This window comes from Hyla sarda, chromosome 3 (genome assembly GCF_029499605.1).
Source record: "Hyla sarda isolate aHylSar1 chromosome 3, aHylSar1.hap1, whole genome shotgun sequence".
Classification (NCBI taxonomy): Eukaryota; Metazoa; Chordata; class Amphibia; order Anura; family Hylidae; genus Hyla; species Hyla sarda.
Window position 1 is genome coordinate 376580572 of NC_079191.1, and position 25470 is coordinate 376606041.

Consider the following 25470-nt stretch of genomic DNA (forward strand, 5'->3'; position numbering starts at 1 on the left):
GCTGACAGTTTTCCTTTAATGATTTAGATGCTGTGATCAGTATTGATCACAACATCTAAATGGTAGTGGTGGGCATCAGCAGGCACAGTTCCTTTGCTCACTTTATAGATTGTACACACCGCAAGGAATTTAAATGTGAACTTCCCCTCTCACTTCTCAATTAACAACTGGCTGCTCTGTGCACCGAGGCTCTATGACACACTTCTGGCTCACACAGCAGGATGATTGACAAGCCAGGAGCCTGCACAGAGTCCTGTTTATCCTACCCAAACTTCCTGTACTGTTGTCGGCAGTGGAGGGATCCCTAGTGGTAAGAAGTATGGAGCATTTTTTCATTAAAATGTACACATTTTTTAACCAAAGCATAAAACAAATATACATATATTGGTATTATCAACATTATATAAAAAGTTTGGGCAAATTACAGTGCCAGTATATGTTTAATGTATAAATCAAAAGTACTGTAGTATGCTACAAAGCTATCCCTACTGGTGGCTGCCGACAGCCAGAATGTTATTTAACTCTACCTCTATGCAAAGAATTTGGAGCTGCATATAAAAAATTTACCCAGATCACTATAAAGATATAGATATATTTAAAAAAATTATATAATTGTGAACCAATTATATAAAAAAAACACAGATATAGCATTCAAGAAAAAAAAAGCACACGTTTACAAAGTGAATATGTTTTGTATTGATACAGCTAAATAATTATATTTTGTAAATTATATTTTTGTTGAAAATTCACAAGGGATTTATAAATACCTTTGATTTAGAATAGTCAGGAAAACAAAACAAAACAAATGTTTTATGAATTTAATAATGTGAAATTTTGACTTTTGAATTCTTTATGAATGGTGCTGTAAATGGTGGACCTTCTTTATCTGTATTACTACAATCTGATAAGCTGCACCCACATGGGCCCCTTCCTTTTTTTTTCCCTTTTTTTTCTTTATACTTTGTTTCCCTACTATGTTTTTTCCCCTTTTCTTTAGTAATTTCATGTTTTTATTTCTGCTTTTTACTTTGATTCAGAATATTCCCCTGGATTTCCCAGTTTCTGGCTATGTTCTAAAAACCATGCTGATAGCTTAATTGACTTCCTATAAATATTGTCCCCAATGTGCGACATTAGATTGTGAGTCCTATTTAGTAAAAGGACTTTACGAGGAATAGTTAAATTCTTGTAACAGTGTTGTAGAGTACTGTATGCTGGCCCTATGAAGCAAAAGAAATACATTTTTTTAAACTCATTGAGATGCCATGATTTACCCCCTCCTTTTTTAATATTTTAATATTAATGTATTTTTTTTTTTTACTATTTAGTGTTTTGCATTATTTTCTAAACATTTTTGTGAAGTTTAGGGTTTGCATTCAACTGAAATTTTATAGTAAATAAAAATGAACAGCTACATTTTTTACAGTATTCCACATTTAGATACGAAAAATGTTAATAGTTAATTTATAAAAACAAGTGCCCATATTTGTGTAAATAAAGGATTCACACCTTAGATCTAAAAATTGAGTATTTTTTCCTTCTACTTGCTTGACCTGTAAGGATATATAAAATATCCCTACCTACAAACAGTTACCATATTTGTAAATGGCTTATTTTATCCATTGAAAATGTATAGCAGACATTTATTGATTGTACAGATCTTATATACTAAACCAGTAAAAACAAAAAAACTAAATTAGACTTATTTAATTTTTTTTTGCTACTGGTATTTAATTTTATTAATTTTCTAAAAGATTAAAGATTCCTCCGAGGACCCTTAACATCAAAACCAGCCCCACACTGTAAAAACAAAGACAAAGTTGACATTGTCGAGTACATTTTAATGGAACAAGAAACAAGTTAATAACCTTATGGCCCTAAGGTGAGAACAATATCTATAAACTTAAACAGACAAAGAATTCCATTTTACCCTTTGAAGGAATCCTATTCAGACTGCATACCAGCAGTTCAGACAAAACGTTAACACGACCACAACATTAAAAAGAAATCTTTTAAATAATTAAAAGTAAATGTTATTTTGAAATTATATATACATTTTTTTTTTATTTTATTATTCAGTCATGACTTAATAATTGAAATGATAATTATTTATTACAATTAAACCATAAGCCCATAGCCTAGCTCTTATGTATGAAAAATAATCGGAAAAACTAAAAAGTTAGCAAAGAAATTTTAATCAACCATCCTGCAATAATATAAATATCAAACAATAGAAAACACAGAATGTTCTGAAATAACAAACTACAAAACCACTGCTAAATCTGACATTCAAAAATGTACACAGCAGGAGAAAAAAAAAGGCAAGAGCTTCCAGAAATGCCCTAAGGGAAAATGGCATTAGGCTTAGAGATAATTATACCAATTTCTTTATTTCCAAATTTCAGATCTCATCTCAGGTATTCTATATGTTACAAAGACACAAATACATTCTACAGGGATTTTTTAAAAGATGGACCCAATTTCAAAGCAGTATATTTTGCTCATGTGACATGTTACAAAAACACATACATTTACAAATAGTTTTATGAGTTATCAAGTTTTAGTATCCATTTGGTAAATGCTCAATGTGCTCTACACCTGCTGTATAAACAATATTAAGGCAAATTAAATTTGTCCCAAACACTTTTACAAATGTCTTTTTTCAATGAGGTCATCTATGCTGTGATTTTGTATCTGAGGTCTTCCAGATCAGTCGATAATAATGGCACAAAAGCACGGTCATTGAGTGATTCCCCACAAGAAAAAGTTGCAGGGTGTAATGTCTGGGGATCAAAATTGCAGTGCCAAGTCTTGGGGTTCCATGTGATCTGTATAACTTTCAAGCAGTAAGGCTGGGTTCACACTACGTTTTTCAACTACGGTTCCTGCATACGTTTTCTATCAAGAACCGTATGGGAAAAAAACGGATGGAACAGTATGGGAAAAAGTAAACCGTATGCATTTTTAAACAGTGTACTGTTTTTAAAAGTGCAGACTGTTCCATCCGTTTTTATAAAAAAAAAAAAAACATACGTTTTTGAAAATTCTGTCCATTTTTAATGGGAGGGGTCTTTGGTGGGGACTTTAGGATGCAAATGCACATGTGCAAAGAATAAACACATACGGTTTTGCCGTATGGAACCGTAGACATGTGCATTTCCCATTGATGTCCATGTTAAAACAAAAGGTATGCTGTTGCAATACGGTTTTAAAACTGGAATCAAAACCGTGGTTGAACAAGCAAGCAAACCGTACGCAACCGTATGCATCAGGGTGCATACAGTTTGCAATGCTTTGCCTATGTATACCGTTTTCAATACCGTTCCATACGTTTTCACTAATGAAAACGTATGCGGGAACCGTAGTTGAAAAACGTAGTGTGAACCCAGCCTAAGTCAGTTAACAAATGCAGAACCTGCAGATGATCATATACAACAACCCCCAGAGAAACACAGGAATTAATTAGCAAATTAACATTTACCCAAAAGGCTCAATGTCTGGGGTACAGAAATCCCTATAATGAGATAGCCCTAAAATGCAACTTTTCTTGTATTCTGAAAACCAAGTAATAAATCAGAAGGTGCTCAAACGTGATATTAAAAATCCATGTATATATGCCTCAGATTATAATTATAGTAAGTGAGTAGAAAACTACCGGAAACATATTAGAAATAGTAGGAAAATGTACAAAAAACCCACAACTGATTTTGGGATTTCTGTACCCCACAGATATTCAGCTTGGAGAAATCTGAAAGCAGTGGAATCTATACTAACTTGTGGAAAGAACCAGCTCCACAGCATTTCTAGATATTTTTTCCATAAGGCTAGGATTCCACTGAGGTTTTTTCCCACATGCACAAATGCCAGGAAAAACTGCCAGAGAAACTGCCACAGCTTTTTCCTGTATTTTGGCAGTTTTTCTGGCATTTTTTCTGGTGTTTTTCCTGGTGTTTGAAAACAGCCAAATTTGTCCCCTGTGACAGTTTTCTCACTGTCTTTAGGTACCACTCAGTGGGTCAGATGCTGAGCGCCCGATCCACAGAGTGTAAGGAGATGAGGAGTGATGTATAGCATCACTACTCACCTCCCCGGCAGTATAGTATACAGGGGTGAATAGTGTACCCGTGTATACTATACAGGATCCAGGAAACCTGTCACCAGACAGGACTCCCTGGTCCTATAGCCCCTTTGGGCGGTATGCAGAATATACAGCTATCTATAGATAGCTGTATATAGTGTATACAGAAGACGAGGTATGCTTACCTCCCTCGCTCCCTGTCCCCACAGTGTCCGTGTAGTTCTGCCCCCTAGTGACTACATCATTATGGGCAGAGCCACAGATAGGAGCCAGGCTGGTAAGGGTGTGAGGCTCTGTTCATATTGTCCGTTTTGTATAATGTGAATATACCCTTCTGCCAGTGTCCTCCCAGACAGGGAGACTCGAGCTGTTGCTAAACTACAACTCCCAGCATACGTAGATAGCCAAAGGCAAAGGGTATGCTGGGAATTATAGTTTTGCAACAATTGGAGGCTCTCTGTTTGGGAAGACATTGCAATATGGGCGCTCTCCCCAGTGGAGAGCGTCAAAAATGTCCTAAACAATTTTTGTGTTTCTTTTTTCTTCTCCTTTCAGATCTGTGTATGCAGAGGATTACGGCGGATTCAGAAGACTACTGCGGCCGAACTGGATTTTTTTTTCATTTAATAAAATAGCTAATGAGGTAATTTTTCAATGTGTCGTGTTTTTTTTAAATTGAATTTCCAGGCTTACTGTAGTAGTGGAAGCCGTCTTATTGACAGGATCCATTACTAAGCTGGGGCTTAGCGTTAGCCCCAAAAACAGCTAGCGCTAACCCCCAAATATTACCCCACAGGGGTGGCGGGAAGAGCCGGTACCAACTGGTCCAAAGCGTCAAAAATGGCACTCCTGGGCCTAGGCGGTAACAGGCTGGCATTATTTAGGCTGGGGAGGGCCAGTAACAATGGTCCTCGCCCACCCTGGTAACGTCAGGCTGTTGCTGCTTGGTTGGTATCTGGCTGAGAATAAAAATACGGGGAATCCTATGCGTTTTTTTTTATTTATGAAAAAAATGCATAGGGTTCCCTGTATTGATATTCACAGCCAGATACCAACCAAGCAGCAACAGCCTGATGTTACCATGGTGAGCTAGGACCATTGTTATTGGCCCTACTTAGCCTAAATAACGCCAGCCTGTTACCGCCTAGGCCCAGGAGTGTCATTTTTGATGCTCTGGGCCTGTTGGTACCGGCTCTTGTGTCGGTGGGTGCCGGGGTAATAATTGAGGTTTAGCGTTAGCTGTTTTTGGGGCTAATGCTAAGCCCTGGCTTAGCAATGGATTCCGTCCATAATACAGCTGCACTACTAAGCCTGAAAATTCAATTTAAAAAAAACTTGACACATTAGAAAAATTATTTTATTTTAAAAAACACTCCCCCACAGCCCTCGTTAGCTATTTTATTAAAAAGAAAAAAAATCCAGTCCATCCGCAGTAATCCACCGAATACGCCACAATCCTCTGAATAGACGGATCTGAAACGAGAAGCAAAAAAAAAAATTGGTTAGGACATTTTGGGCGGTCTCTGCTGGGGAGAGCACCCATATTGCAATGTCTTCCCAAACAGGGAGCCTACAATTGTTGTAAAACTACAACTCCTAGCATGCCCAGACAGCCTTTGGCTGTCTGGGCATGCTGGGAGTTGTAGTTTAGCAACAGCTGGAGTCTCCCTGTCTGGGAGGACATTGGCAGAAGGGTCTGTTCACATTATACAAAACGTGCAATGTGAACAGAGCCTCACACCCTTATCAGCCTGGCTCCTGTCTGTAGCTCCACCCCCTAATGACATCATCACTAGGGGAGGAGTTAAATGGACCCAGCTGGGACTGGAGGAAGGTAAGGGGACTTCTTTGTCTTCTGCATATACTATATACAGTTATCTATAGATACGTGTAGCTGTATATAGTGTATACCGCCCAAAGGGTTCATCTACACTGTCCTGCAGTGTAAGTTAACTCTTTCCTTGCTGGGCTGGCACATAACACACAGCTCAGCAAGCGGTTAAAGGGGTATTCCATGCAAAAACTTTTTTTATATATCAACTGGCTCCGGAAAGTTAAACAGATTCTAAATTATTTCTATTAAAAAATCTTAATCCTTCCAATAGTTATTAGCTTCTGAAGTTGAGTTGTTGTTTTCTGTCTAACTGCTCTCTGATGACTCACGTCCCGGGAGCTGTGCAGTTCCTATTGGGATATTCTCCCATCATGCACAGCTCCCGGGACGTGACATCATCATTGAGTAGTTAGACAGAAAACTTCAGAAGCTAATAACTATTGGAAGGATTAAGATTTTTTAATAGAAGTAATTTACAAATCTGTTTAACTTTCCGGAGCCAGTTGATAGATATAAAAAAAGGTTTTGCCTGGAATACCCCTTTTAAGTGAGCCAGCAATGTGTATACTATATACACATTGCAGGCTCACTGTAAGTTCTTGCTGGGCAGTATATATACGATGTATATCCACTGCTCAGCATCAGCTGTTCTCCCAGCTCTGTAGCTGTGAGCACAGCTGAGTCCAGAAATTCACATCAGGATTATCGCAACAGGTGTCAGAAGTGACACTTGCAGTGAACTGTAACTTACTGCAGATACTACTGCTCCCAACATGGAGCACACTCCCAGGTGTCACTTCTGACACCCATTGCAATCTGTCTAATAATGCAGGTACTACATGTTGGGAGTAGTAGTACCTGCAGTTAAGGTCAGATCACAGCGGGTGTCACTCCTGACACCTGCTGCAATCCTCTGGTATAAGCTATAGAAGTGGGCAGCAGCTGCACTTGTCTGGTCTCCTGCCCAGCACTATACTCCGCTGTGATGTGAGGTTCTCTTCACTTCACAGATTTGTATATGCCGCTGAGAGCTGTGTATGGCCAACACTAAAAAATAAAAATTAAAAATAGTTTCACAAAATTAATTATAAAAATATATTATTTTTATAATCAAAGACCCCTTTCTACATTTTTCATATTGCCGACTAGATTTTTTGTTATCTGCCCGCCCACATAAATTGATCCCTGTTTAAAAATGTATAAATTAATACCATTTTTTCCATCACTGCTGTATCTTTAAAAAAAAATAAAAATTAATGGTACTCTAAGAAATTTAACAAAAAAAGGTATCACTTTTTTGAATCGAAAAAAAAAAAGTCCAAAAAAAGAATAAAATCTGCCTGCAAAATCGCCAAAGCTAAAACTCACAGGGCATTTTTCTTGGCGTTTTTTCACTTCCATAGACTTCTATGGTAGGAAAACGCTGAGATTTTCCCGAAAAAAAGTCATACTCTGAATATGAGGACGTTTTTGAAAACCAGCCTCTGAGCCCAAAAGAGCTGAAAAAGGCCCAAAGGATTAAAAAAAACACCAAAATGAAAAACGCCAAGTGGATCGGGCATTTTATAGTTCACTATTGACTTGCAGCTAACATCTGTCCACAGCGTTTTTTCACAGAAAAATTAATGTGTTTCCCTGAAGAAAAAAAGTACCTTTTATGTCATTAAAAATCAAACACGGTAAGTATTAGCTGCCCTTCTTTATACTCTGTAATAGAGTTGAGCGAGCCGAGCCCTCAAACCTGGATTTGATCCAAACTTTGGGGGGGGGGGGGTTCATGTAACTTTTAAACATTGGCATGTTTGGCTCACACGATCCGGGAAATGTCAGGGCTGAGATGTGCTAGCAGATGACAGCCGCAAGTACAGCTTAGCCCAGCAAGGAAGGAGTTAATCTATACAGCCATCTATACGGCTGTATAATGTATGCAGTGAAAAGAGTGATACTTATCATTCTCGCCGCTGGTCCAGGCCTCTTCTTGTGTAGCTCCACCCCTTGTGTCGCAATCACTTGATGAGGGGCTACACTAGAAGAGGCCCAGACCAGCAACAAGAAGGTAAGTATCACTCTCTTCACTGTATACATTATACAGCCAAACAGCCTTCACTCTCCAAAGGAGTTAACTGGTTTACTTTGACAAAAGAGTTCAGTTATGCTGCGAACTGAACACTTTCAGATAGTATGGTGAGCTCGGCAACCCGAATGTTTGGAAAGCTCAACTCTTCTCTGCAACATAAAAGCATAAAATTCAACTTTCTATGTGATTGTATGTCACCTTAACACAAGCCAGACAGTATGATGGATCACAAGTTCTTGACTGGCAAGATGAGTAGGCTTTCATGGGCTTTGCAGAAAACTCTTTTGATTTCTTCTCATGTTACTCCGAAGTACATGGTCACACCAGTGATCTTCTCCTTACATGAACAACTTGTTTCCTCAAAAAGTCTGTACCAATGAAAATGGTGGATTGGTGGATCAATGCGAAAATACCAATGAAATGCACACTGCACCACAATTATGGATTCAGCATTGAATTGCATAACACAAAACTCCTTGTGCTGTGGGGTCAACAATTTCCGTATGACTGAGGCTAGGGGCTGTTTCTGCACTGTGAGGGGAATCTAGCGGAAATCATTGGAAACTCTATGCTCCACCCTTTCAAGTAGTAAGACTTTCCTCACCCAAGATTTTCCCTGAAGGGCTGGTCTTGCAGGACTCCTCCTAAGGGAAATGGTGGACTCTAGCACTTTACTTACCTGTTGGTTCCACTATGTCCTGCGCCATTTGAAAGCCGGCATTCCACCAAAGTCTGTCTTCTCCTCTTTCAAATAGTAAGACTTTCATCACCCAAGATTTTCCCTGAAGGGCTGGTTTTGCAGGACTCCTCCTATGGGAAATGGTGTTCCTGCTGACGTAAAAAATGCAGGAACTCAGTTTCCATGCTTTCCTGCGGGACTTGAGCCCTGAGTGGTTTGTGGTTACAGTGATTGTGATTTAAAATTTTGTAAACACCCTGTATAATATGTAAGCACTCACTCACCATACAGCTTTATTGAACCAAACCTAAATAAGTATATGATCACATGAGGTCAGCTGTTGAGGGTATTGGTGTGGTGGCTGCGATATGAAGGCCAAAAATGAACCTCAACCCAGCCTTAGACGTAGACTAGGTTTTAGGAAGCTGGAAATATAGTATACATGTAATCTAAAGCATGCCTTTTAACTTTTTAGGTGTGTTAAATAAATAACATATCTATATCTATATGTCTATATCAAAAATGTTATCTATGAACTTACAAGCAAACAAAGTATTTATTCAATTATTTTCTTCTCTATCCATATTGTGGATGTGGCTATTATTCTACTTTGCAGATTCTCCTAAGATTTATTCCCTGTTTTGCTTGGATTTGCTCTAATTCTACTTTTCAGCCTTTGAGCAGAAATTGCAAATGAAAGTTCCAAGAGAAACAACTATAGCACAAATAATGGATACCTGCATAACAATTCTTGGCAACGAGGATCAGAGACATACTTTATTGTTTAGCAATGGGATTATTAGCTCCTCTCAAGGTAATATTAAGCTGGCTTGTCTCTGTATCAATGTAATATTGGGCGATTATATGTTCAATACAAAATGGGGTCTAGAATATGATGTAATGGGGGTGCTGCATTAAGGCGGTAGGTATGACCTGTTAAGAAGGTGCACCTATTTACACCTACATTCAGTAATAATAATCTTTATGATTCATATTATCTCAACTCCTTGAGGGTGCAGCCAATTTTGGTGTTAAGGTATTTTCTTTCATTGTTGTTTTCACACCTTTTGTCAGCAATTATTATGTTTTATCTGTAAGTTGTTGCTAAGAAGACAAGCTTTTCTGAGACAGGTTGTAAATTTTTTTAAGGACCATACAGATAAGGAACCTTTATGTATATTATTCTTTCTGCTTATTTATGTATGTTTATTATTTATGTACATTATGTATGGTCCAATTATCATAAATAAGAACCTTTATTATAGGGTTTTATGATGATACAAAATAATTATGTTTTCTGACTGCTCTCTCTCTCTCTCTCTCTCTCTCTCTCTCTCTCTCTCTGTATATATATATATATATATATATATATATATATATTGTAGATTTTGGTCATTCTCATATGGAATGCATTACTCACACATTGATCTTTCTGCTTTGGATAAATCATTGGATAACTGTTACAGTAGCAGAAATTCCAAGCGGTACTTTGTAAGTTTGTTATTACTATGATGTATCTATAAGTTTTTCTATGCCCTGCTTATGAAATAATACTCAGCATTAGCAGAAGACATGGAGATAAGTGAGCTGGCACATGGAGAAAAGGAACATATTACATTACATGTAAGAAGGTAGACTGATATCTATAATCATTTTATGGCATATTTTAAGAAGGGCCCCATTATTGAGAGATTGTTATGAATATATTACATATTTAAAATCAAACTGAATGATAGAGTATATAAAGATACACATGTTTACACTTGGCACCCACCAATGTCTGGAGGACTGTGTTGTAGCATTTCAAGATAATGTTGATATACTGTAATCCCCTCTTCCCTATAATGTAAAGCTGGGCATACATATTAGGAAAGACGGGGTAAGTCGCTTGCTGTCAGATACCTCTAGTGGAAGCTAATGGCCGCTGAGAACAAAAAGATTGGGTATGTTGAAATTCAAGTGCTTTATCCTTCTCTCACCGACATCAATATGGGGTGGGGGGGAGGGGGGGAGTTTGAAAGCTACTTATCAAATTAACGGTCAGGCAATCCAGCCAAAGTGGGTTGAGCCAACAATCATCTAATGTGAATGGCTAGAACTGATTATACCTACACAAAACTATTTAAATATAGGGGGAGATTTTAATGGGGTTTTTCTCTCACTCTGTTTTGCCTTTTATCAAAAGGTTGCACGGTGTTAATAAATTTGTCTCAAGTGTGGCAAAGTGAGGGAAATCCTCTCTGAAGTTCATTTTCCAAGAAAAATGTGAGCTGATGAAAGCTTGCAGTGTGATTTTGCTTGTGCGACTTTTTTGTGAAAGTTGCCTGTTGATAAATTCGTGACCACTGCAAGTATAAAAAAAGTTAAAAAGACCTACATATGGCATATAAAAACCCAGGCACACTTATGACATTCAATGCGACAAATGTATGGGGAAAAAAAAAGCCATAAATGCAATGATACATCTCTGTCATAGAGGGCAAAGTAGAGTGTATTCTGCTGTACAGACCACAAACAAAGGACATTTGTTGGGAATCCAATTAATCAATTCAAAGGGGTACTCCGCCCCTAGACTTCTTATTCTCTATCTCCCTGCTGCACCTGGTGTTCGTTTAGAGCATCGGGTGCAGCATCGGAGGCTTGTGACGTCACGGCCAGGCCTCGCTCGTAATGTCACAGCCACACACCCTCAATGAAAGTCTATGGGAGGGGACGTGATGGATGCCACGCCTCCTCCCATAGACTTGCATTGAGGGGGCATGGCCGTTATGTCACAAGCGGGGCGTGGCCGTCACGTAATGAGTCTCCGCCCCGCATCACCAGTCATCCGGCACGGAGCGAAGTTGGCTCAGGGCACGGATGTCTAGGGTGCCGCAGCAGAGATCCCAGGGGTCCCCAGTGGCGGGACCCCCGCGATCAAACATCTCCTTTTCCTTTGGATAGGGGATAAGATGTCTTGGGGTGAAGTACCCCTTTAACCTCTTAAGGACCAACGACGTTGTGGAACGTCATGGCACCCTGGGCTTTAAGGACCAATGACGTTCCACAATGTCATGGAATTTTCCGGTCCCTGCCGCGCGCCGGGCAGAGATCGGAACCGGATGCCTGCTGAAATCCTTCAGCAGGCATCCAGGGCAAACGCCGAGGGGGGCCATGTAGGGAAATTGCCCTTGCGATCTGCGGCGATACCGGGCTGAACGGGTCTCTGCGACCCAACTGCCCAGTAATTTTGCATGATCCCGGCTGTCACAGACAGCCAGGACCATGCTGGAGCCTAGGAGCAAGGTGGCAAGCCTGCCACCTCCTCCGATCCCCTGCGATTCTTCGGTTAGTTAACCGAGCAATCGCAGGGGGGGGGGCGGTTACTTCCTCCCGCCTTGCCCGGCTCCTGGAAGTCCGGAGATACATTTTTTACACTAACATGCTGGTGTTGCCCCATACTTTTCATTTTGACAAGAGGTAAAAGGGAAAAAAGCCCCCCAAAATTTGTAACGCAATTTCTCCCGACTATGGAGATACCCCATATGTGGGCGCAAAGTGCTCTGAGGGCGCACAACAAGGCCCAGAAGGGAGAGTGCGCCATGTACATTTGAGGTGATTTGCACAGGGGTGGCTGATTGTTACAGCGGTTTTGACAAACGCAAAAAAAAAAAAAAACAACATGTGACCCCATTTCCGAAACTACACCCCTCATGGAATGTAATGAGGGGTGCAGTGAGAATTTACACCCCACTGGTGTCTGACATATCTTTGGAACAGTGGGCTGTGCAAATAAAAAATTTTGTACAGCCCACTGTTCCAAAGATCTGGCAGACACCAGTGGGGGGTAAATGCTCACTTTACCCCTTGTTATGTTCCTCAAGGGGTCTAGTTTCCAAAATGGTATGCCATGTGGGGGTTATTTTGCTGTCCTGGCACCATAGGGGCTTCCTAAATGCGACATGCCCCCCGAGCAAAATTTGCTCTCAAAAAGCCAAATATTACTCCTTCTCTTCTGAGCATTGTAGTTCGCCCGTAGTGCACTTCAGGTCAACTTATGGGGTACCTCCATACTCAGAAGAGATGGGGTTACAAATTTTGGGGGGTATTTTCTGCTATTAACCCTTGCAAAAATGTGAAATTTGGGGGGGAAACACACATTTTAGTGAAATTATTATTATTTTTTATGTATGCAAAAGTCGTGAAACCCCTGTGGGGTATTAAGGCTCCCTTTATTCCTTGTTACGTTCCTCAAGGGGTCTAGTTTCCAAAATGGTATGCCATGTGGGTATTTGTTTGCTGTCCTGGCACCATAGGGGCTTCCTAAATGCGATATGCCCCCGAGCAAAATTTGCTCTCAAAAAGCCAAATATCACTCCTTCTCTTCTGAGCATTGTAGTTCGCCCGTAGTGCACTTCAGGTCAACTTATGGGGTACCTCCATACTCAGAAGAGATGGGGTTACAAATTTTAGGGGGTATTTTCTGCTATTAATCCTTGCATAAATGTGAAATTTGGGGGGAAACACACATTTTAGTGAAATATTTTTTAAAATTTTTTACATATGCAAAAGTTGTGAAACACCTGTGGGGTATTAAGGCTCACTTTATTCCTTGTTACGTTCCTCAAGGGGTCTAGTTTCCAAAATGGTATGCCATGTGGTTTTTTTTCCTGCTCTGGCACCATAGGGGCTTCCTAAATGCAACATGCCCCCAAAAAACCATTTCAGAAAAACGTACTCGCCAAAATCCCCTTGTCTCTCCTTCGCTTCTGAGCCCTCTACTGCGCCCGCCGAACACTTTACATAGACATATGAGGTATGTGTGAGAAATTGGGCTACAAATATAAGTATACATTTTCTCCTTTTACCCCTTGTAAAAATTCAAAAATTGGGTCTACAAGAACATGCGAGGGTAAAAAATGAAGATTGTGAATTTTCTCCTTCACTTTGCTGCTATTCCTGTGAAACACCTAAAGGGTTAAAATGCTGACTTAATGTCATTTTGAATACTTTGGGGGTGCAGTTTTTATAATGGGGTCATTTGTGGGGTATTCCTAAGATGAAGACCCTTCAAATCCACTTCAAACCTGAACTGGTCCCTGAAAAATTGTGATTTTGGAAATATATCAACTGGCTCCAGAAAGTTAAACAGATTTGTAAATTACTTCTATTAAAAAATCTTAATCCTTTCAGTACTTATGAGCTTCTGAAGTTAAGTTTGTTCTTTTCTGCCTAAGTCCTCTCTGATGACACCTGTCTCGGGAAACGCCAAGTTTAGAAGCAAATCCCCCTAGCAAACCTCTTCTAAACTGGGCGTTTACAAAGACAAGTGTCATCAGAGAGCTGGTTATATTGCCACCTTGTTCTGCCAGCACCCACTGTCTGCCGGATGTCAACCAGACAGTCTGCAAAAAATCTGATGTGTGAACATACCCTTAAAGGGGTATTCCAGGCAAAAACTTGTTTATATATATCAACTGGCTCCAGAAATTTAAACAGATTTGTAAATTACTTCTATTAAAAAAATCTTAATCCTTTCAGTACTTATGAGCTTCTGAAGTTGAGGTTGTTCTTTTCTGTCTAAGTGCTCTCTGTTGACACTTGTCTTTGTAAACGCTCAGTTTAGAAAAGGTTTGCTAGGGGGATTTGCTTCTAAACTTGGTGTTTCCCGAGACAGGTGTCATCAGAGAGGACTTAGACAGAAAAGAACAACCTCAACTTCAGAAGCTCATAAGTACTGAAAGGATTAAGATTTTTTAATAGAAGTAATTTACAAATCTGTTTAACTTTCTGGAGCCAGTTGATATATATAAACAAGTTTTTGCCTGGAATACCCCTTTAAGGGTATGTTCACACATCAGATTTTTTGCAGACTGTCTGGTTGATATCCGGCAGACAGTGGGTGCCGGCAGAACAAGGTGGCACTATAACCACTCTCCATAGAAGGCAATGCATTTCCAAATGTAATCAGCCAAAAGAATCTACATGTGAACTCTTTCTATGGAGGCTGGAATTTAAATTTTCATGCCATATGTATCAGGCATGGAAATTCTGCCATGTTCAGCAGAATCCCATTGAAAATAATAGGACTCTGCTGCAACTAAATTTCCTAGTGGAATTTTTCCGCTGGATTCCAGTCAGAAATTCTGCCATGAATGAGGCCTAAGAATGAGGGATGCAGCAACTCTTAATGCTCTACCCAACCTTCAGGAAGAGACTTGTGTCTGAAATTTGCTTTTGAAATATATCAATAAATAAATTTTAACGTCTCTCAGATTTACTAAAATTGTTACTGAATCATTAGGTCAACTTTTTACATTTTTAGAGATTCAGGACTGAATTATTATAGGATAGGGGATAATATGTCTGATTGCAGGAAGTCCAGCCGCTAGGACCCCCCCCCCCCTCCCACGATCTCCATGCGGGCGCTGCAGCCTTAGGCATCCGTGTTCGTGACATCAGGCCACACCCCCTCCATTCATGTCTATGGGAGGGGGCATGATGGCTAGTACCTTCCTCTGTGCCGTCCGATCTTCTGTCTGTGGCTCCAGCCTGCTTGGCAGGCTAGAGCATCAGACCGCAGATGACACTAATCAATGCTGTTCAATTACACAGCATTGACCAGTGTTAGGAATCAAGAGATTCCATGTAGTAGTCCCCTACAGGGACTGTAAAAAAAAAGTTTAAAAAAAAGTAATAAATGTGTATAACCCCCTCCCCTAATAACATTTTGAATCACCCCCTTTTTCCTATTTTATAAATAAAAAAAGAAATAAAAAAATGAACATATGTGGTATCACTACGTGCTTAAATGTGTAAACCGTACAGCCAATGGCGTAAACGGGAAAAAATCTCAAAGTCCAGAATTGTGCATTTTTGGCCACTTCATATAGCAGAAAAAATTCATAAAAAGTGATCAAAAAGTCCGCCGGTATAAGTTCCCCTGGCTGCATTGCACTCATTTCAATCGGCTATTTTTCGGTTAATCTGGGATGCGAAGAGACATCGACTCCCTATGTCAGTAATGATGGTGAGTCGACTCTTTGGGGGTTTGGGAGGGCCGGATGTAACAAAATATTATTGGGCGGCCCACTTGCGCCACTTGGCGGCATGGTCCTCCTATCATGCCTATAGCAAGTGGATGGAGGTGGAAAAACTCTGGTTGGCACCCGTTCACCCTAACTCCTTCCTATGGTCTCTACCCCATATTTCTTTAGCTAGTCCCTTACTGGGCCCTATGTCATTTTCTAAATATGTTTGGACTTATTGTTTGCGCCGGTTCCTCCTTCCTGTCTTCCTCCTTCTCCCCTATGCAGTCCTTTTTGTATCACCCTGACTTTCCACCGGGGCTTACTTCTCCTATGGTCTGGGTTGGGGGTCCACGGGGCATTTTTTGCTAGGCTGGCGTTGTGGATCCGGTCACATGCACTTTCCTATCCTTCGAGCAGATGGTTGAGCGATGGGAGCTCCCGGCCTCTGAGTTGACCCACTATACCCAGCTTCGGCGCTACTTATCCTCGAGGAAGGGGACGTTGACTGTGTCACTTCTGTCAAGCTTTGAGAGGCTGTGTAGGAGTGGGCTTTGGAAGAAGAGATTACTCTCGAGCATTTATGCCCTACTCATTTCTCCCCTGGATGATACCCCTCCATCTCACCGTTATATGGCCAGATGGGAAGAAGCCCTTGCAACCACCATTACAGTCCCCCAATGGAGGGTCATTTGGGAGCGGGCCTCTTGGGCCTCTATCTGTACCGCTTATAAAGAGACGCAATATAAAATGTTAATGGGCTGGTACCACACCCCTGTCTTGCTCAATAAACTGAATCCTGAAATCCCCCCGCAGTGTTGGAGATGTGGAGTTGGGTTGGGTGATGTCTTTCACATCTTCTGGTCTTGTCCGCTAATAAGTCAGTATTGGGGGGTAGTCCAGAGGTTGATCCATGAGGTCCTTGGTGTCCTGGTTCCTCTGGACCCCTTGGTTTACTTGTTGCACATGTCGACTGGGGCCTTGGCTCGAAAACCGTTCAGGCTGTTTTTGCATGTGGTTTTGGCGGCCAAGACTCTCATCACTTAACATTGGAAACAGACTCTACCCCCATCTGAGGATGAGCTGATAGCCAGGGTGAGGGAGATCCGTTCCCTGGAGTCTCTTACGGCCTCCTTAAATCATTTCACCCAGCAATTCTACTCGGTGTAGGACCCATGGGACAGGTTTACTGATAGGCAGCCCCCTTGACTCCCACTTACCTGATTTGACCTCCTTTCTTATTACTTTTTCTTACTGTTCCTTTCTTTCTTACTCTCCTATTTGTTTCCTCTCCCCCTTGGTGTTTCCCATGTAAGTACCCCAATTATATGTTGTCCTTACTCAAAGACGTTGCTATCTAATCATGGTGTAATACGCTGTGCTTAGAGTTGGATTTGACTGATTTGGTTGAATGCCAGACAAAATTGTTCTTTTGTTAATTCCTGATGCTATAATTGTTGTTTTTGCTGACTGTTTCTCTTTCCTTTTGGGGACATATTCCCCCTAACGATTGATGTTTGTGTGAATTTTTCTTGTCAAAACTTCAATAAAAATTTACAGTTTAAAAAAAAAAAAAAGTGATCAAAAAGTCCATTAAAAACAAAAATGGTACCGTTAAAAACTACAGATCACTGCGCAAAAAACGAGCCCTCATACATCCCCATTAGAGATGTTGCGAATTGTTCGCCGGCGAACAGTTCCCGGCGAATTTCGCATGTTCGCGTTTGCATCGCCGGGCAAACATATATTCGATCCACCCCTATACTTTAACATAGAAGTAATCTTTGACCCTGTGAGTCAGAGTCAGCAGACACATTACAGCCAATCAGCAGCAGTCCCTCCCTTCCAGACTCTCCTACCTCTTGCACGGATGCCATTTTAGACTCATTCAGCATGCTGCAGGCTTAGGAAGTGGAGGGTTAGAGAAGCTGCTCCTGCTGTATAGGGAAAGCGATAGCTATGTTGCTGCTAGGTGGTGTATTCAGGGTCCAGTTTACTCCTAAAGCACTAGTGTAACATCTGCTTTAAGGACAGCACCCAAAAAGCCCTTTTTAGGGCGGAAAGATATCAGTCCTGGTTGGGAGGGAACCGCTGGTTAAAAGGGGTACTCCAGAATATAACTTAAGTTCCTTCAAGCAACTAACTACTACAGTATTCAAAGGGCTGAAATATATCAGTCCGTGTGTTTTGCAACAGCTGGAGGCACCCTGGTTGGGGACCACTGCATAAAAGGGGAAGTCCGCTGGTAAGTTTTTGATCATTGTCACACTAGTGCAAATCACATTAGGTGTGACAGTTGTGCAAATTAAAAAAAATACCTTTTTTGGCTGTTAAATAAAATCAGCCGTCACTGTTAGTTCACGTCACAGTTGCCATTTGTCCTGCCTTCAGGGCAAATTGTGTCACCCTAGTGCAAATCACATTAGGTGTGACAGTTGTGCAAATTAAAGAAAGAATTCCTTTTTTGGCTGTTAAATAAAATCAGTTGTCACTGTTAGTTCACTTCACAGTTGCCATTTTTCCTGCCTGCAGGGCAAATTGTGTCACCCTAGTGCAAATCACATTAGGTGTGACAGTTGTGCAAATTTAAAAAAGATACCTTTTTTGGCTGTGAAATAAAATCAGTTGTCCCTGTTAGTTCACGTCACAGTTGCCATTTTTCCTGCCTGCAGGGCAAATTGTGCCACCCTAGTGCAAATCACATTAGGTGTGACAGTTGTGCAAATAAAAAAAAATACCTTTTTTGGCTGTTAAATAAAATCAGTCGTCACTGTTAGTTCACGTCACAGTTGCCCTTTTTCTTGCCTGCAGGGCAAATTGTGTCACCCCAGTGCAAATCACATTAGGTGTGACACTTGTGCAAATTTAACCAAAAAAATGACAGGCAGAGGAAGGTCACCCTGCAGGGGCCGTTGTGGTGCTGGGATTCCCTTTTGCCCTAGAATGGCCAGTGTTCAGAGGCCACATACCCTGAACCCCCAAAGTTCTGAGGACTTAGTTGACTGGCTATCACAAGACACCCAATCTACTACTAAAGCTTCCGCTCGGAACCTTGAAGAACCGTCCTTCTCCTCCTCTAGCTTAGCTTCTGGCACCTCTCATGCTACCACTTGCCCACCTGCCGCCACCACCAACACTAGCACCACAGCAGCTTTACTTGATCCATCAGAGGAGTTATTTACACATCAGTTTGAAGACATGAGTGATGCACAACCATTATTGCCAGAGGATGTAGTTAACAGGGATATGTCTCAGTCAGGCAGCATTACACACATGGACGTACAGTGTGATGAGGATGTTGTACCCGCTGCTGCTTCCTTTCTTGTGACAGATAGCGGTGAAGGTGTTGATGATGACGATGTGTCCGTGGATGCCACGTGGGTGCCCGCTAGAAGAGAAGAAGAGGAGGAAAGTTCAGATGGGGAGACAGGGAGGTGGAGGAGACGAGTTGGAAGCAGGGGGAGGTCGTCACAAGGAGCTAGTGGCACAGTCAGACAGCATGCATCAGCACCCGGGGTCAGTCAGATGGGAAGCCAATCAACGCATGCTGTTGCCACCACCAGAATGCCGTCATCGCAGTGTGGCATTTTTTTTGTGTGTCTGCCTCTGACAACAGCGAGGCCATTTGCAACCTGTGCCAGAAGAAACTGAGTCGTGGGAAGTCCAACACCCTCCTAGGCACAACTGCTTTGCGAAGGCACATGATGTCACATCACAAACGCCTATGGGATCAACACGTCAGTACAAGCAGCACACAAAGTCAAAGCCGCCATCCTCCTCCTGGTCCAGCATCTTCAGCCAGGTCAACCACTGCTGCCCTCCTTGCCCCCTCTCAACCATCCGCCTCTCCGTCTCTCGCCTTGAGCAGTTCCTGCTCATCTGCCCACAGCCAGGTGTCTGTCAAGGAGATGTTTGAGTCCAAAAAGACAATGTCTCAAAGTCACCCCCTAGCCTGGTGTCTGACAGATGGCTTTTACAAGCTGGTGGAGTCTGAGGCCTTTAAAAAATTTGTAGCCATTGGGACACCGCAGTGGAAGATACCCGGACGAAATTTTTTTGCACAAAAGGCAATCCCCAACCTTTACTCCATTGTGCAAAAGGAAATTATGGCATGTCTGGCACACAGTGTAGGGGCAAGGGTCCATCTGACCACTGATTCCTGGTCTGCTAAGCATGGTCAGGGCAGGTATATCACCTACACTGCTCATTGGGTAAACCTGGGGACGGCTGCCAAGCATGAACTGCGTGGCTCTGTAGGGGAGTTGGTGACACCGCCACGACTTGCAGGCAGGCCTGCTGCCACCTCCTCTACTCCTCCTACTCCATCCTCTTCCATAACATCCTCGGCCGAGTCCTCTTCCACTGCTGTGTCTTGCTCCACATCACCGGCACCCCCCCAGCTCCCCATGAGCTTGGGGTCGACTTGCCTCAAAGCGGAGAGTCACACCGCACCAGCGCTCCTGTCAGCTCTGAACGCACAGGTGGACCAGTGGCTGACTCCGCACCAACTGGAGATCGGCAAGGTGGTTTGTGACAACGGAACAAATTTGTTGGCGGCATTGAGGTTGGGCAAGTTGACACATGTGCCGTGCATGGCACATGTGTGTAATCTGATTGTACAACGCTTTGTGCTCAAGTACCCAGGCTTACAGGATGTCCTGAAGCAGTCCAGGAAGGTGTGTGGCCATTTCAGGCGTTCATACATGGCCATGGCGCACTTGTCAGCTATCCAGCAGCAAAACAACATGCCAGTGAGGCGCTTGATTTGCGACAGCCCGACACGTTGGAATTCAACACTCCTAATGTTTGACCGCCTGCTCCAACAAGAAAAAGCCATCAACGAATATTTGTATGACCGGGGTGCTAGGACATCATCTGCGGAGCTGTGAATTTTTTTGCCACGTTATTGGAGGCTCATGCGCAATACCTGTAGGCTCATGCGTCCTTTTGAGGAGGTGACAAACCTGGTCAGTTGCACCGAAGGCACCATCAGCGACATCATACCGTTTGTTTTCTTCCTGGAGCGTGCCCTGCGAAGAGTGCTGGATCAGGCAGTAGATGAGCGTGAAGAGGAAGAGTTGTGGACACCATCACCACCAGAAACAGCCTTATCAGCATCGCTTGCTGGACCTGCTGCAACGCTGGAAGAGGATTGTGAGGAAAAGGAGTCAGAGGAGGAATGTGGCTTTGAAGAGGAGGAGGAAGGCCAACCACAGCAAGCATCCCAGGGTGCTCCTTGTCACCTATCTGGTTCCCGTGGTGTTGTACGTGGCTGGGGGGGGGGGAAGAAGATTATACCTTCCCTGACATCACTGAGGACGAGGAATGGGACATGAGTAGCTCGGCATCTGTCCTTGTGCAAATGGGTTCTTTCATGCTGTCGTGCCTGTTGAAGGACCCTCGTATAAAAAGGATGAAGGAGAACGACCTGTACTGGGTGTCCACGCTACTAGACCCTGGTATAAACATAAAGTGCCTGACATGTTACCGCATTACAGCAAGGTGGAAAGGATTCAGCAGGTCCAAAATAAATTAAGAAGTATGCTGTACACAGCGTATGAGGGTCATGTCACAGCACAACAGGGATCTAACAGGGGAAGAGGTGAAAGTAATCCTCCTCCTCCTCCCACGAACACGCCGGCAAGGACAGGAAGCTGTACAGGCATGCTGTTGATGGAGGACATGTGGAGCTTTTTAAGTCACAGCCCTTCGGGATCCACCATCAGAAAAACGACTTGACCGACAGGTAGCAGACTACCTGGCCTTAACCGCAGATATCGACACTCTGAAGAGCAATGAACCCCTTGACTACTGGGTGTGCCGGCTTGACCTGTGGTCTGAGCTATCCCAATTTGCGCTCAAACTTCTGGCCTGTCCCGCTTCAAGTGTCCTGTCAGAAAGGACCTTCAGTGCAGCAGGAGGTATTGTCACTGAGAAGAGGAGTCGCCTTGGTCAAAAAAGTCTGGATTACCTCACCTTTCTTAAGATGAATGAGGGATGGATCCCGAAGGGACTGACACTGGGCGATACATTTGACTGAACAAGGCCTGATCAGATGAGCTGCCTTGGCCTAAAAATGGTCCACACACTGCTGTATTTGAACTCTGAATGCCGGATGACTTGCGTGACTTATCCGCCACCAACTAGGGTTCAAGCCACAATGTTTTAGGGCACTTTCTGCATGGCAAAACAAACAGAAATTTGTCAGGCCGCTGCTACAGCAGCGGCTGCGACAATACCAAAATTTCCAGCCATGTGTACATACCTAATTTTTCTGGCCTCTGCTGCTGCACTTGTTATGGTGCTGCAATTTTCATGGCCGCTGTTACAGCTGCGGCTGCGACAATACCCAATTTTTCATCCATATGTAAATGCCAAATTTTTCTGGCCTCTGCTGCTGCACTTGTTATGGTGCTGCAATTTTTATGGCCGCTGCTACAGCTGTGACAATATCAAATTTTCCTGCCAGGTGTACATGCCTAATTTTTCTGGCCTCTGCTGCTGCACTTGTTATGGTGCTGCAATTTTTCTGGCTGCTGCTACAGCTGCGGGTGCGACAATACCCAATTTTTCATCCATGCGTACATGCCTAATTTTTCTGGCCTCTGCTGCTGCACTTGTTATGGTGTTGCAATTTTTATGGCCGCTGCTACAGCTGCGACAATACCAAATTTTCCAGCCAGGTGTACATGCCTAATTTTTCTGGCCTCTGCTACTGCACTTTTTCTGGTGCTGCAATTTTTCTGGCTGCTGCTACAGATGCGGCTGCGACAATACCCAATTTTTCATCCATGTGTACATGCCTAATTTTTCTGGCCTCTGCTGCTGCAATTGTTATGGTGCTGCAATTTTTATGGCCGCTGCTACAGAAGCGGCTGCAACAATACCACATTTTTCAGGCATATGTACATGCCTAATTTTTCAGGTACTCTGTGCTGACATCTCTGTTCATTTTTGCAACCATGGATATTAGATGTATGCTAAGGGTAGCATGGTGGCTCAGAGGTTAGCACTGCTGCCTTGCAGCGCTGGGGCCTTGTATTCAAATCCCACTATGTGCTGCCTCAAGGGGGCTCTAACTATGTGCTGCCTAAAGGGAGTCTCTAACTATGTGCTGCCTAATATGGGGGAATTTATGTACTGTCTAAAGGGGGAATCTAACTATGTTGTGGTAGCCCTTGGGGGGTGTATGGTAGGGATGGTAGGTTGTTGGTATATGAGGGGTTAATATTAACCTAGTCACTCGTGACGCCACGAGCTGGTATGCTGAATCTATGTTACAGCCTATCTCCGCCCTTCCCAGAAGCGATAGGTGCAATGAAATGACTGAAGGTCCACAAGCAGATTTAACTTGAACTTCAATTACTTTACGGCAGTCCTTGCAATATCCAATAGGTAATAATACAGTTCTTTGGTTGCTTAGCGTAGAAGTTGCGAACCTTGCATAAGACTTATAGTCTCTGAATTTAGGGAATGATGTGCAGATCCATCCGGATTTAGGGGAAATATTGAGTCTGGTGATGCTGCAGAGTGCTTTGGGGATGACACACTCTATAATCTATATCGTTCGGCCGTTGCCGCAAGGCATAGGCCTAACTCACTGCAATTGCTGTAATACAGGTCTTGCTTACTTGCTATCCCGGGAACAAGAGAGAGATAAGATGGCCGCCACTCCTTATATGTAGCGGCAATTTTGATTGGTCCGAACGTCTGCCACTCAGTTTACATGGTGAGATGGGATTGCTTACGTCACAGGCTCTATGTACACTGAAGAACCAGAACGAGGCTACAGATAACAGAACAAGGCCTGGAACGCATCCAGAGTGAGGCTTGGAACGCATCACATGACCCGAAGGCCCTGCAATGCCGTAGAAACAAGTAATTAACCATTTACATACTGAAATAACACTATATACATTATTTTATAGATAAATTAGTAATCTATATACTATAATGGAGGCGACTAGGGGCGAACTGACCAATAAAGACTACTAAATCCTAGGGACTCTGGCTATGGGGACCCAAGATAAATAAGTACGAAGTGTGAAATGCGGTACTGGGACACCACAATGTGATGCCTAAAGGGGGGCTCTATGTGCTGCCTAAAGGGGGCTAAGGCACGTTATTCCAAACCATTTAGGAATAATAGGTGATTTATGCCCTTTATGGATTAAAACCAGACTCTGCATCAACTATGTAATTTTCCATGGGAGCTTTGCCATGGATCCCACTCTGGAACGTCACAGTCCAGGAGTTAGTCCCCTTGAAACAACTTTTAAATCACTATTGTGGCCAGAAAGAGTCCCTGTGGGTTTTAAAATTCGTCTACCCATTGAAGTCAATGGCGGTTCGCCCGGTTCGCCGTTTCGCGAACTTTTGCGGACGTTCGCGTTCGCGGTTCGCAAACTGAAAATGTTATGTTCGCGACATCACTAATCTCCATATACAGAAAAATAAAAAAGTTAAAGGGGACAAAAGGGAACAATTTTATATGAATAGGGTATCATTGGAATCATCTGGACCTACAGGAAAAAAATAATGGCCCTTATTTACTAAGAGTGGAGTGTAGGGTTCTTTGTGGGTTTTAATTCCCTACAATTTATTTTCCACGGTATTTACTAAGGTTTGCCTACATTTTCCACTTTCCCTACATTTTGCTTTTTTTACACATGCTCTGATCTGTACGGTTTTAAACAGCTCAAATCCACCGCATTTTATGTGGAAACCTTAGTAAATATGTTGTTTTTTTGAGAAAATGCCAGGAACACGCCCTTTTTTGGAGACCACGCACCCTTCTGTCGGCGGCCACGCCCCTTTTACGGGGTTTCTTAGCAAAATGTTAGTCTTTTTTTTTTTACTTCTGGCGCAAAATCTGGCGTAGACAGAATTTCTGGTGCAATGTGACAGAATCTGGCGCATAACCCAACAAAACGTTTCGAGTTTGCAATAGTAAATGATAGCCAATGTGTCATTTCTACCGAAATGTTCACTACGCAGAAACGCAACCCTCTAAAAGTTACATAATGGCTGTTTTTTTTTTCTCAATTTTGCCCCACAAATAATTCGTTTTTTGGCTTCACCGTACATTTTGTGGTAAAATGAGTGATGTCATTACAAACTACAATAAGTCCTGAAAACAACAAGCCCTAAAGATGGAAAATTGATAAAAAATTTGGAAGAGTTATGGATTTTTAAAAGGTGAGGAGGAAAAAAATGCAAACACAAAAATTTGCGGTGTCGTTAAGGGGTTAAAAGAAAATACTGCTGGTATTGGCTCTTATAATATATGTCTGGGAGATCACAGTTGTGGTGAGGGTGTGATGATGCAGGGCTGATGTTGTTACCCAAGGGGCAGATGGCATTAGCCTCCTGTGTTCGTGATGCCAGGGCGAGGTTTAATCGCTTCACCACCCGAAGGTAGGCCGCTGTCTTTGCTGTGAGATCATTGACGGGTAGTACGACAACCCATTTGGAATAATGATCCACCATGGTGAGAGCAAAAGTATACCCGGACCGGGTAGAAGGCAGTTTGACATGATCTAGCATGACCAACTCTTGGTGATGTTGCAGACTGCACACTCACTGCACCATTTCTCTCATGTCACTCCGCATTCCGATCCAATAGAATCTTCGCCTGACAGTAGCTTCGGTCTTGTGGACTCCAAAGTGTCCCGTCTGGTCATGGTATGCCTTGAGGACCATCGCCGCATCTCTTCGGGGAACCAGAATCTGATTAAGTCAATCACCAGAGACTGGATCTAAAGAATTTCGGTACAACAGTCCTTTGTGCACAAA